An 8,873-nucleotide genomic window follows, 5' to 3' on the forward strand; every position below is an offset into this window, starting at 1 on the left:
CTCACTCACTCAGAGCTACGTAGCTGTCCGTCTTTTTCTGGCGTGTGAGCACTCTTCTTCACGTAAACAAGTGCGAGTGCGCCCTCACGTGGGCGTGAAAGCGCCACAAACTAAATGCATCCATTTCAAGATAAAAAAGTCAATAATACAATTGAACATACACTGCCAAAGGCAGAACGCGAACGTGGCCATAGCTATAAGAGTTATTCAGATAACTATAGCATAAGAACATGCTAACAACTTTACAAAACCATCAGTGTCACTGCAAAACACCAAAATAACATGTGAAATTATATCATAATGTGTTAATAATTCCACACATAAGTCGCTCCTGAGTATAAGTCGCACCCCCAGCCAAAATATGGAAAAAAAACGCGACTTATAGTCCGAAAAATACGGTAAGCATCTTGAATTTGAAACTGTATGTTGTCGGCGATTAGCCTCGCAATGATCGTAATTGTGGTTGTCAGCCCAAAACCCTCTAAATATATATTAAATGCATCTTACCCAGCGGTCTCAAACCGACTCCACAAAGGGCCGCAGTGGGTCCTGGTTTTTGTTCCAACAGATCCAGCACAAACAGTTCAACCAATGAGGTTTCTACTAACATAAGCAGCACCTGATTGCAATCAACTGATTACACTTGTAAGAAACCAGATTGGTGAAAAGGTATTTGTCTCGTTTGGTTGGAATGAAATCCAGTACCCCCTGCGGCCCTTTGAGGACCGGTTTGAGACCACTGATCTTACCAGATATAAAATGACTACTACATAATCTGTAGTGATCGTTTGGTGCCCAGTTTTCTCGTCGAATTGCGGCAGTCCATCTCGCTCTCCTCTCCGGGTCTCTCGGAATACGGTAGAACTTCAAGTCTCTCCGTCTATCTTCTCTGTTATTGCAACCAACCGCCACACACGCCTTCACCATTTGGATTATTAATGTTAACGAGCAGAAAAACACGCCATAATAGGAGGAATTTACGTAGCGGTAATGCTTAAACCCGACGAGCTGACGGACAATATGGCGCGGAGGCGTGGTTGTGACGTCATGTGAGTAGGGTCTTATAAAGAGTTGCGTTCTTGTGGCGGGTCCGACTTTTGTAAGCAAACAACAAACGATTTACTTGCTTGTTTAATTTCACAGTTGAAGGGTGGGCAGGCACTCCATAGACGCAACTATTTGTATAGCAGCCATTAATTAGTCCATTTTCCATAATACGGCTCCTTTATAGGGCGCTCGCCATATTAGTGTTTCTTTTAGCGGCATTACGCTCATGAATTTAAGCGGAACCAAGCCCGGACAAATTTTAGCTCGACGGCTTTAATCAGCAAAAGTAAAAGAGCGCTTCATTTTGATGGCGCAAAGTGAATCAAGTTCACGGTCTAACTAAAGAGTCTGTAATGACTTTGAACATGTCATTTGCAACGCGGCAAAGGCGCCTCTCAGCACTTAGCTGGGCTCACAATTGTGCCAGTGAAGATCACAACCAGAGTGTTTCTCTTCTATCTGGTAATTAGTTCTCCCTCGGTCCCGGCGCTGCTATTTGATGTTATTTGGAGACGGAGCGCCATCATTCTGCCGCTCCTAAATTAAACCGTAATTGTTCCGCAGTTTCAATGAACCGCGGCGTGCGCACCGGCTGACAACAAACATCTGAGCCGGGCGCCCCGGCAAACGCCTGATCACGCCGTTTCACACGTCTTGGGGGAATCTGCCAGGGGTTTAGTACAAAAGAGTGATGCGCTGTAATTGCGAGAGTACTTGGCACTTTTTGGAGGACCTGAAAAATAGGCTTTTATGCACAAATCTTGGAAGAAACATGAGATTGAACCTGAAATCAAGCTCAGCAAATACAATTAAATAATAGACGTGATATACGTGAATGAGTTCAGCTCCTGTACTGATCTATGCGTTAAGTGAGAAACACAGCTGATGCTAAAGAAGGAAGTCACCCTAAGGATAGTGGTAAAAAGAGCGCACACTTAACTCTATAAACAACCACGACCTTCACAATGCATTTCAGACTAACTAGCTAGCAGCAGCTATGTAGCACCGTTATTTTAGAGCTGGGATGTAACTTTTGACCGCAAAAAACAAAGGTAGGACTTGCGCAGGGATTGTAGTGTGCAAGCCAGGTTTTTATTAGTCAAACATGGGACATTTGGTTTATTAATTACATGGAACTTTCTGTTGTTAGCTGGGGGCTGGAGATAACTAACTGTTACTACCAGCAGTGATAAATACTCACTTTCTTGAAAAACCTTATGTCCATCCTTCATCCATCTACTCACGCTCTGCTCTGTGTGTATAATGCTAAATCAAGGCCAAAAGCATTGTAATCTGAAAAATAGAAACAACTGATAAAATTTATTTTAAACTTTCTTTAGTTTTTTTTTTCTTCAAATCGTTAAAAAACTAAAGAAATGTTTCATTTTTTTCAGTTACAAAGTGGATATTTTCAGGTTCAAATATCAACTTTTTGGTTTCGGTGATCTAATTTTTCTCTTCAGATTTTTTTTTTTTTCACGTAAAGATCTTTATTTTTTCAGTTTCGATTTTTTTCCCCATTCAAATATTGCTTTCACTTTCAGGTCTTTTTTTCGCTTTCAGATCTTTTTTTTTTTTTTTTTCAGTTTCAAAACTTTTGGCTGTGTTCTAGAGCAGGGGGCGTGACCTTGACCAGAGGCCTGTTGGCTTGTGAGAGACAGCCGATTAAAGCAACCCAAAATGATTTTTTTTAACCTTTTTTTTTTTTTTTTTTTTTAATTGTTTGATTTTTTTTTTTTTTTTTTTTTTTTTTTTTTTAGGAAGAATCAAGCCTGTTGAGTAACCAGTTGAGTAAAAAAAAATATTTCTATATGGTATATATTACAGTATATACTGTACTTTATGGTAATAGGCATATTTTTTTTTTTTTTTTTTTTTTTTTAAATAAGACTGATTTTTATATATATTTTATATTATTATTTATTAGGTGCCAGTTTGTCAATGTAAACCAGCAATCATCACCGTATTCCAGAGTCAATTATGGTGTGCCACAAGGGTCGGTCCTCGGGCCCATCTTGTTTACGCTGTATATGCTTCCTTGAGGCAATATCATCAGAAAACATAGCATTCACTTTCATTGTTACACTGACGACACACAACTGTACTCATCAATTAAACCTGAGCAGATCAGGCAAGTGAATAAACTAAGCACCTGCGTCCGAGATATAAATACCTGGATGAGCACTAATTATCTTTTACTTAACCCTGAAAAGACAGAAGTCCTTGTAATAGGCCCAAAAAGTGTGAGAGACTATCTAACTGCCCAGATGGTCACTCTGGACAATGTAAGTGTAGCCTCCAGCACCACAGTTAAAAGCCTAGGAGTTCTATTTGACCCAGACTTATCATTTAAAGCTCATTTTAAACAAACCTGCAGAACACCCTTTTTTCACCTGCGCAACATGTTTCGCTTCCCATGGCCCTGGGAACCTTCTTAGGGTGCATGGCATCATGAATGCTTTGAAATACTAGGACATTTTAAATCAAAATCTGTTGCCCTCTGCCCGAAAGCTGAAGATGGGTCGTCACTGGGTCTTTCAGCAAGACAATGACCCTAAACATACGGCCAAATCTAGACAGGAATGGTTCACCAGACACAAAATCAAGCTTGTGAAACATTATAGGAGAAGATTACGTGTTGTTTTATTGGCAAAAGGGGGTTGTACAAAGTATTAACACCAGGGGCACTAATAACTGTGACACACATTATTTGATGTCAAATAATTATTTCTTTCTGTGGGATTTTTTCCCCACTGAATAAATGCACTTGTATTGAAGGTTGGATTTTTCTCTTTTTTTCCATTAAGGTCCCATATTATTTGAATTAAATAAAAAAAATATTGGAAGCTAAAAAACACATATTAACCAGGGGTGCCAATAATTATGGAGGGCACTGTAATTCATCTACTGTTATGACTGTGTATCATATTGACTCTGCAAAGCCCTTTGAGACAACCTTGTTGTGATATAGGGCTATACAAATAAAATTGAATTGAATTGAGTTGAAATTGATATCTCTAGGCCGGGCCGAGTGTCCTCTTTTTTGGAAATCAAAATATGGTCACCCTACTCTAAGTAAAATGCAAAGCTACCACCAATAATCGATTCTTTATTTTTGCATCATTTCGTTGAGTGTAAATGCATGATTTCGGAATCACATGCTAGTCACTCGACAAGTTTGCGTTTCAATTAGGGCTGTCAAAATTATCGCGTTAACGGGTGGTAATTAATTTTTTAAATTAATCACGTTAAAATATTTGACGCAATTAACGCACAAATGCCCCTCTCAAACAGATTAAAATGACAGGACAGTGAAATGTGTACTTGTTGTGTTTTACGGAGTTTTGTCGCCCTCTGCTGGCGCTTGGGTGTGACTGATTTTTATAGGCTTCAGCACCCATTAGCATTGTGTAAGTAATTATTGACATCAACAATGGCGGGCTACTAGTTTATTTTTTGATTGAAAATTTTACAAATTTTATTAAAACGAAAACATTAAGAGGGGTTTTAATATAAAATTTCTATAACTTGTACTAACATTTACCTTTTAAGAACTAAAGTCTTTCTATCCATGGATCGCTTTAACAGAATGTTAATAATGTTAATGCCATCTTGTTGATTTATTGTTATAATAAACAAATACAGTCCTTATGTACCGTATGTTGAATGTATATATCCATCTTGTGTCTTATCTTTCCATTCCAACATTAATTTATAGAAAAATATGGCATATTTTATAGATGGTTGGAATTCCGATTAATTGCGATTAATTACGATTAATTAATTTTTAAGCTGTAATTAACTCGATTAAAAATGTTTAATCGTTTGACACCCCTAGTTTCAATAGAAGACCTATTATGACACTAGGAAAATCTAAAGTCGACAAGAGTTAATAAAAGAGCAGTATTCTAAAAATACCAAAGCACGGGTTCTCGTATGGGCAGCTGTCCTGCTCCGATGTTCTCGTTTGTATATTCCAGTCGTGTTGTAGTAATCCCGTGCTAAAGAGTTGATTGCAAATAAATGTCAGCATGCTAAAGGTCAAAACAGTAATGCCTGGAATATTGGCACAACGCGAGAGCCATTATCTTTGATTACGCGCTAAATATTTGACTTCACCGTGGATGTTGTTCCGTCCGTCCTCCCGAGAGGATCTGGAAACAGAAGGGAATTCTGTGAAATACGAAGGAATTATAGCTAACGTTTATTGCCGTGGTGAAAATATAAATGATCCCGGCGCAAAAAAAGGCACTGATAAATGACCTCCCACATATTGATTGCTTCACACGCAGAATAATAACAAGCAGCAGCGAGCTCCGAGGTGTTGATATTTGCTGCGTGAAGGCTTTTTTTCCCTTTCATTTTATTTCCTATTTGTCCTCGGGTTTAGTTTTAATGGCGGCGCAAATCAAGGCAAGAAACACAACACGCTCTCCGCTCAAACCGTAAATTAGATTTGCACCTCCAGCTAACGTTCACTTTGCTGCTCGCTAACTTTATCGGAGTTTTCATAAGTTTTCTCATCTCCGCACATCCAGCACACAAGCCCCTAACTCTCATCCTCCTGGTCAGCGAAAGCGGTCCCAGCTGCGCTTACTGAAGTAGACGTTCGCAACGGGCTAGAGTAATATCCAAAGTGCAGGTGGGACCTTGTGTCAGAACTGAGCTGTATATCGTGATGATCACTGCAGAAGATTGAACAATCAAAGCGGTTGGGGGCTGCTATGGACTTGGGGTCCTCATACTCTAATTGGTAAATTAGTGAAGCCTATTTGCGAGCGCCAGGCCTGGCTTTGGGGGACACCCACAGCTCATTATAGACTCATATTCCGGGCAGAGGAGGAGAAAAATACAGGAAATTATTCAATTGCTCAGGTGAGAATGGCAATTAAACCAGTGCTTAAGAAGAGCAGGAAATGATGCCTCATATAAGCGTAATTTACCATTGTCTCTTGTGTCTGGCTTTAAATCACTGCTGGTGTACAGCTTTTTTGGGGGGAGGGGTTTTAGGGTTTAGGGAGACAACAGGGACAATTACTGTTGTTTACTCATTGCATCTTGCATCTTTATATGAACTTTTAGCTTGCATGTGTTATTACTTTCACTTATAAAGTGTATAACAAAAGTGAGTACACACCTCGCATTTCTGCAGATGTTTACAGTGCCTTGCAAAAGTATTCGGCCCCCTTGAACCTTGCAACCTTTCGCCATATTTCAGGCTTCAAACATAAAGATAGAAAATTTTAATTTTTTGTCAAGAATCAGCAACAAGTGGGACACAATCGTGAAGTGGAACAAAATTTATTGGATAATTTAAACTTTTTTAACAAATAAAAAACTGAAAAGTGGGGCGTGCAATATTATTCGGCCCCCTTGCGTTAATACTTTGTAGCGCCACCTTTTGCTCCAATTACAGCTGCAAGTCGCTTGGGGTATGTTTCTATCAGTTTTGCACATCGAGAGACTGACATTCTTGCCCATGCTTCCTTGCAAAACAGCTCTAGCTCAGTGAGGTTGGATGGAGAGTGTTTGTGAACAGCAGTCTTCAGCTCTTTCCACAGATTCTCGATTGGATTCAGGTCTGGACTTTGACTTGGCCATTGTAACACCTGGATACGTTTATTTTTGAACCATTCCATTGTAGATTTGGCTTTATGTTTTGGATCATTGTCCTGTTGGAAGATAAATCTCCGTCCCAGTCTCAGGTCTTGTGCAGATATCAACAGGTTTTCTTCCAGAATGTTCCTGTATTTGGCTGCATCCATCTTCCCGTCAATTTTAACCATCTTCCCTGTCCCTGCTGAAGAAAAGCAGGCCCAAACCATGATGCTGCCACCACCATGTTTGACAGTGGGGATGGTGTGTTCAGGGTGATGAGCTGTGTTGCTTTTACACCAAACATATCGTTTTGCATTCTGGCCAAAAAGTTCAATTTTGGTTTCATCTGACCAGAGCACCTTCTTCCACATGTTTGGTGTGTCTCCCAGGTGGCTTGTGGCAAACTTTAAACGTGACTTTTTATGGATATCTTTGAGAAATGGCTTTCTTCTTGCCATTCTTCCATAAAGGCCAGATTTGTGCAGTGTACAACTGATTGTTGTCCTATGGACAGACTCTCCCACCTCAGCTGTAGATCTCTGCAGTTCATCCAGAGTGCTCATGGGCCTCTTGGCTGCATCTCTGATCAGTTTTCTCCTTGTTTGAGAAGAAAGTTTGGAAGGACGGCCGGGTCTTGGTAGAGTTGCAGTGGTCTGATGCTCCTTCCATTTCAATATGATGGCTTGCACAGTGCTCCTTGAGATGTTTAAAGCTTGGGAAATCTTTTTGTATCCAAATCCGGCTTTAAACTTCTCCACAACAGTATCTCGGACCTGCCTGGTGTGTTCCTTGGTTTTCATAATGCTCTCTGCACTTTAAACAGAACCCTGAGACTATCACAGAGCAGGTGCATTTATACGGAGACTTGATTACACACAGGTGGATTCTATTTATCATCATCGGTCATTTAGGACAACATTGGATCATTCAGAGATCCTCACTGAACTTCTGGAGTGAGTTTGCTGCACTGAAAGTAAAGGGGCCGAATAATATTGCACGCCCCACTTTTCAGTTTTTTATTTGTTAAAAAAGTTTAAATTATCCAATAAATGTTGTTCCACTTCACGATTGTGTCCCACTTGTTGTTGATTCTTGACAAAAAAATTAAATTTCATATCTTTATGTTTGAAGCCTGAAATGTGGCGAAAGGTTGCAAGATTCAAGGGGGCCGAATACTTTTGCAAGGCACTGTAAGTATATCTTTTCATGGGACAACACCAGGGGTGAAAGTGGGCCAGAATGGTCAGGAACGCAGTTCAGGTTATAAAATTCAGGGCCCGAACGCAGTTCCGGTATAAGATTCAAGGCTGGAATGCTGTCCGGTACATAATGCTTTGATTCCAAAAATATGACGGCAACTGTCAAAACGCTATATAGGGGGAAAAAATGCTTAGCTGCCACACATGCATTTCATCTCCAAGAAGAAAACAATGTACCAACATCAGATTTACATACACAAGTGTTAACAACAAGCATAATAAAGTGCTTGTGTAGCGTAATCTGTTTCCACCGATATTTATAATTTTATTCCACGGACGGCATGGAGGTTTCCCCGGCTGCTGCAGTTATCTGAGTCTGACAATGACGAGTCATACCAATGTGCGAATGCACGCAGCAAAGCAAAATGCCCGGACTCATCTATCCGTTCAATTGGCTTACATACTGACATGTGATCAACAGAGATAGTTAGCTCTGATTGGTTCAAATGTGTATGTTTTCTGGAACAGCATTAAAAAAAAAAAAAAAAAAAAGTTTATTGAATTGATGCGACAAAAAAAGGGCAATGCAACAGAAAATGGATCAAATCTTGAAGAGCAAGGAAAGAGTTGAGGAGGATTATTTATCATATTTAGTTGTATTTGCTCTGATGGGGAGGTTCAGAACATCTTAGCTGTCATTGCGCACTTTGGACTTTTATTTTAGTCTATTTATTTCCTTACGATTTAAAAAAAAGTCAATGTTTGCGTGATCTTCAAAATATATTCCATGTCACTGCATAATTTAAGTCATTTGTACTTATTTTTCTGAATGTATGTGACATATCTTTATTTAAAAAAAAAAAAAAAGTTAATGTTTACATTAACTTCAATTTAAAAACACACCCGATGTTCTTAAGAAGTTAAAAATGAGATTTGTCATTTAGTATGTGAGGAAAAATAAAAAATAGGAGATGGAAGTTGGCGTTATTGCTGTTTTTGTTAACTTTTATTTTGCAAATCATTGAAAAA

The sequence above is a fragment of the Corythoichthys intestinalis genome, chromosome 16 (assembly GCF_030265065.1).
Source record: "Corythoichthys intestinalis isolate RoL2023-P3 chromosome 16, ASM3026506v1, whole genome shotgun sequence".
Taxonomy (NCBI): Eukaryota; Metazoa; Chordata; class Actinopteri; order Syngnathiformes; family Syngnathidae; genus Corythoichthys; species Corythoichthys intestinalis.